Genomic DNA, 6,234 nt, shown 5'->3' with positions numbered 1-6,234 from the left:
TGTCATATTCTTCGAAAAGAGTCAAACTTAAAAAATGCGCAAAGTACCTACATACTATAAATCAGGGTGAAATTTTATCAGTACCAGTGACTTTTTCAGACACATTGAGTCGGTTTCACTACTACTTGAAACATTTTGATTGAGTAGGTAACTAAATCTGTTCGATTCAACATTATATAAATAGAGAATAGTTGGTAGTTTGAAATATTTTGTATCTAGGCTAGGCCACTGAATAAAATATAAGAGGTAGGTAGGTACTGACATAATTATTTACCCCCTTATTAAAAAAAAAATATTGGACACAAATTGATTTCTGTTAGAGAGTGACAAAACAGTTCATTAACTAAATCGTTCAGTAACTTTTTTATGAATAAGGGGTTAGTTACTATAATAGGTACCTACCTAGGCTCCCTGAAAAGGATACAATGGTTGGTCCATCAAATTATGAAACCAAGTTTGGATGAGTTTAGAAGAACATAGACGCATACCTACAAATACCACATAGCCTCAGATGCATAGAATTAGTATTATAGTAGGTACTCAGTAGTACATCTTCTATTTACGCAGCCATATCATAACATTTAATAACACAAGTTTTTTTTTTTTTTTTTTTTCTTTTGGACTCGCGCGACTAGCGCATTTGCCACTAACAGCTATATGTTTTTTTTTACAAAATAAAAGGTAAGGAAACGAAACACGGAAATGTTAGGGAAAAAGGAAAGGACATAGGATCAGGAAAGTTCAGGTATAAAGAAATACATTTAATATAAAACATTAAAAAAGGCGAAAAAAATAAGTACATATTTACAACTCAATATTATTTTGACTGAGAAAATCAACTAAAATATTATAAACCTTTACTTTACATATATGTAATAAACTATGAATGGAAGATGGGAGAGGAATTTTTAAGGCAATCAAAGAATTATAAAAATCAGAATGATCAAAAAGAGGACATGAAAAGAACAAATGGTTCAAATCTGCCCAATCTGCACCACATTCACACTCAGGAGTTGTCACAATATTCATCTTGTATAAATGAGCTGGAGTACAAACGTGCCCCAGTCTCATTCGTACAAGAGAAGAGGTTTTGTTTTTAGAATAACATATCTTATGAAACCAAGGTTTAATTGGAATATCTACTTGAATTGTTTTATAGTGAGCTCCTTTCGTGTAAGCATTCCACTTTTCCTTCCATGTAGACTGTAAAAAAGTTTTTGGTAAAGAATCTAAGTCATGAGAGAATATTTTATAAGGAAAGGTGTCACCACAAGAAACCGCCTCATTGGCCAACCTATCAGCCATTTCATTCCCTCTAATGCCACAATGACTAGGTACCCAAGCAAATGAAACCGAGATACCTAGATTATAACATTTTTGAATGTCTGCTCTAATATTAAAAATTAAAGGAAAGTTATATTTAAGTTTAAATGGAAATCTGTCTAATGTCTGAAGAGAGCTTAATGAATCCGTAAATATGACTGTCTTTTGAAGTTTACATATAAGAATATACTCTAAAGCTTTCGAAATACCAAATAATTCACCTGTAAAGACAGATGTCTCTGGAGGAAGTTTGATTTTCTGTACTATGTTATATTGGGAGTGGTAAACTCCTACACCTACTATTCCTGAAGAGGAATGTTTCGAAGCATCTGTGTAGATATAATGATAACCCTGCCATTCAATCTCAAGAACTTGTAAGAAATGATTGTTAGTAAAATCACCACTTCCCACTCCAGTGTTTAAAATAACATTTAAGTTTGAAACTAAGGCCTCATAATCACATTCGAAAATTGGAAGATGAGTTGACCGATTGATGGGCGCACACAAAGATTTATATTTTCGGAAACTATTTACTAAACATGGGATAGGTTTATATCTCCAGTAAGAAGAGGACTGAACATGTTCATTAAGATATTGAAGTTTGGAAATAAGGGGATGATGAGAAAATTGTAGGATTCTAAATAAGAATTTATCAGAGAGGTATTGCCGACGTAGGGCAAAGGGAGGTTCGGAACACTCCACTTGCAAGGCGCTGATAGGGGAAGAGCGCATAGCACCCGTTACCAATCTTAGGGCCTTAGATTGTATGACATCTATACGTTTAAGTCCAGTGACATTACTAAGGTCAAATACTATAGACCCATAATCGATAACACTCCTTATCATAGCATTATAAATTAATTTCATTGAAAAGGGGTGGGCACCCCACCATACACCAGAAAGACATCGCAACATATTTAACACTTTCTCACATTTCATTACTATGTAATCAATGTGAGGTAAACCCGACAATTTACGGTCAAGAATCACCCCAAGAAACTTAGTGTGACTCTTAACAGGAATTATGACATTATCATATGAAACTGTTATGGGAGGAGGCATTCTCTTTCTTGTAAATAATACTATTTCGCTTTTATAAGGTGAAAGCTGTAAATGATTGGCATCCAACCATATCTGTAACTTCCCCAAGTCACCCGATAAAATGGTCACCGTCTCATCTATTGACCTATTACTGCAATAAAAAACTAAATCATCAGCATATTGAATAATATTTACATTACTAATTGATGATTCTAAATCATACGAGTAGATATTAAATAACAATGGACTAAGCACAGATCCCTGAGGGAGACCTTTACATATAATTCTACTGCTTGTAGATTGACCATTTTCGAGTAAAATAGTTCTATTGGTTAATATATTCAAAATAAAGTTGGATAATAAAAACGGTACATTCAAAGCTAAAAGTTTACGACGTAGTATACTCAAGTTAACATTATCATAGGCGGAAGTAATATCCAAGAACGCAGCCAAAACGGATGCATTGGCAGAAAATGACAGACGAATATCTGTCACTAATAGGGAAATACAGTCCATGGTGCTCTTGCCTTTCCTGAAACCATATTGACTTTGAGGCAATAAACTATTACTTTCGATAAACCATTCAAGCCTATTTTTAATTAAGTGCTCTGCAATCTTAAGTATTACTAACGAAAGAGCTATTGGTCTGAAGCCTGAATGATCTGAGGGATTTTGGAGAGGTTTAAGCAGAGGAATAATAGTCTGTACTTTCCATAAATGAGGTACATTACCAGAAATCAACACATGGTTGATAATCTCCAAGTAGTATAATAGTGTATTATCAGACAAATGAGCAAAGAAAGAATAAGGAATACCATCACACCCTGGTGCGGAATCTTTACAATATTTAATAATACCTTTCAATTCATTTAAGTTAAAAGGAGAGTTTAATCCTACTTGGTTGTCAACTATTGAAGGGGGAATGGAATATTTACAACATAAAGATTCTGGGGGGACTGAAGGAGGAGCTAACCTGTCAAGAAACTGTTCAGTCAGAGAAGGGGGAAAAGCGTTAATTGTGGATTCCTTGAAAGCAGATTTAAATCTTCTTATATTTGCCCACACTTCGGAAGGATTTACTTGGGGGGATATGGAAAGACAAAAAGATCGCCAACTAGCAAACTTTTTCTGTTTAAATAACTGTTTAGTTTTAGTGATAGTTTCTGTGAGTATACTAAAATTTTCATCAGTAGTACAGTTAGAGTAATTTAGTTCAGCCAATTTCCTATCTTTGATTGCTAAAGTGCAGTCACTATCCCACCAGGGTGGAGAAGGACACTGCACCTTTTTAGATTTTTTAAGAGGGAAAACTTCTTCAGCAGATTCTATGATGATTTTTGTTAAGGCTTCAGCGCATAAGTTTTCATTACCACATGAAACACTAGGTAAAGCGCTTATTTTACTGTCAACTTTCTGTTGAAAATTACTCCAATTAGCCTTTTCCAGATTAAATTTAAAACGAGGGTTGATTTTACAGGGTGGTGTGGATGAAAATTTTGAAGGGAATTTAATTAAAATAGGAAAGTGGTCACTACCAAAAGTGGAGGGAAGGGGTGTCCAGAGTAGTTCAGCTGCTAATTTGGGTGAACAGATAGATAGGTCGGGGGCACTTATGCCTTGGCCAGGAGCAGTCCTACGAGTAGCTGAGCCATTATTTAATATAACTAGGTTATACTTATCAACTAATTCTAAAATATTTACAGAACAGGGTGTTGGAGTAGAAGCAATAGTGCTACCCCAAGAGGAGTGTTGGCAGTTAAGATCACCTAAAATTAAAAGAGGTTTAGGAATAGAAGATAGGATACCATCAATCTCATTGATGATATCAGAAGAAGCAAGGGGTATATACAAAGAAACAAAGGTAATGTTATTAACCTTTACGGCAATAATGGAGAAATTACTACTATGGGATGGAATGGGAATATGTACATAATTACACGGACGCCTGATGAATAAGGCTGTACCACCATATCCATCAGATCTGTCCTCTCTCAGACTAGAGTAGCCTGGGATTTTAAAGATAGAGCCTGGCTTAAGCCAGGTCTCTTGAAATGATAATATAAATGGTTGGTACTTATTAATTAAATGAATTAAATCAGATTTTTTATTTCTTATACTTTGGCAATTCCACTGAATCATTTGTTGCTGATTGTGGTGAGCCATTGTTAGTAGAAGGTTTATGCATGTTAGTATGGTCATCGTTGGACGGTGTGTTTTTATATTTACATTGAGTTAAATATGTAGTTAACATTTTAATTAACTCCTCAATCGTAGAGGCTGTTGATTGTTCTGAAATAGTTATATTTTCACGATGTTTAATAACACCCCCATTCGGAGATGATTCGACATGTTCCTGAATTATTTCATTATGAGCCTTTCTATCATAACCCTTGGCTATGGTAGGAGGCGATTTCGGTTTCAGATAAACAGTTTTTTTATATGAAGTTGAAGATGAAGGATTATTTACAAATGATAAATCATTATTAGTAGCCATGAATGGAGTGGAGATCGGTTTAGATGAAACCACTTCAGAAAACAATCGGGTGACTTGAGGATGAATTTTGCTGGCCTCAGCATAAGAGATGCAGCTCTGCGCCATGGACAATTTAATCGCCCTTTGTCTTTCAAATTCTGGACACTTCTTGTTGGTTGCAAAGTGCGAGCCACCACATGAGCAGCATTGGAAGTCGCCTTCCTCTGCTGAACATGTAGATCCCGAGTGTTTGCCGCCACACTTGAAGCACCGAGGTAAAGATCTGCACTGATCCTTAACATGCCCAAACCGACAACAGTTGAAGCACTGAACAGTGGGGAAGATATAAAGTTCTACGGAGAGGGAAGAGTAACACATGAAGATTCTTTTAGGAAGAACTTGGCCATCAAATGTTGCTACGACTGTACCTGTGTTAATATGGGATGCCTTTCCATCATTAAAAACTTTACGTTTCATTCTTCTTACTTTTATTATTTTTCCACAGCCTATTGGAGTGGACATATCTTTAATTATGTCCTCCTCTGTCCAATCAAGTGGGACTCCTTTAATGACACCCATGCGGGTGACATTAAAAGTGGGGATAAAAACTTTATATTTTTCTTTTAAAGCCAAGTTCTCCATAAATAAATTTGCGTCTTCAAATTCAGAAAAGCTCACTGAAACTTTGATCCGGCCAATTTTCTTAAGACTTCCATTTATAATATTTTTAACGTTATTTTGCTTTAACACGCGTCCAAATGACACAGGGTGTAGTATCGAATTGGATGAATCAGATTCTGTGAATTTCTGAATATGCACAATAAAAGGTGCAGCATCTGTTTTATTATAAGTGGACCTTCCAACTGGGTTGTAGGTGTAGGGTGTTTTTGAAGTATCAGTTTGCTGTGGTGGTGTAGGGACAGTTTGTGGTGCAGATTGAGTTGAGGGTTCCACAATTGCATCTGCTTGAGAGCAGGCACAATCATGTTCCTTGTTGATCTTTCCATGTTTTCTCCTTTTTTTATTGCAATGTTTGCACATGCGAGATGGCCTAATTCTTTTCCTACTGGTTTTGATAGAGGATACTGAGGCATCCGTATCCATACTGCTCTCTATAGTTACGTATTGCCCGACCTCTGGAGAGGCCGTGCCCCCCGGGTCAGGGGGCTCCATAACGGGCCAAACTATAAATAACTTTTTTACTTACCTATGTGACAGCAAACTATATATATTTACAAATTAAAGTATATACACACAAATGTAACGATATTTACAAGTTAAAACAAGCCTGATCCTGTTTATAATTAGTTTACAAAAATTGTTAGAAAAAAAGACACCCGCTCAATTCGACGTTTCCCGCGCTTTTAACACAAGTTATATTATTTTTACATTGCCCA

The sequence above is a fragment of the Plutella xylostella genome, chromosome 25, assembly GCF_932276165.1.
Source record: "Plutella xylostella chromosome 25, ilPluXylo3.1, whole genome shotgun sequence".
Taxonomy (NCBI): Eukaryota; Metazoa; Arthropoda; class Insecta; order Lepidoptera; family Plutellidae; genus Plutella; species Plutella xylostella.
This window is presented reverse-complemented; position numbering follows the sequence as displayed.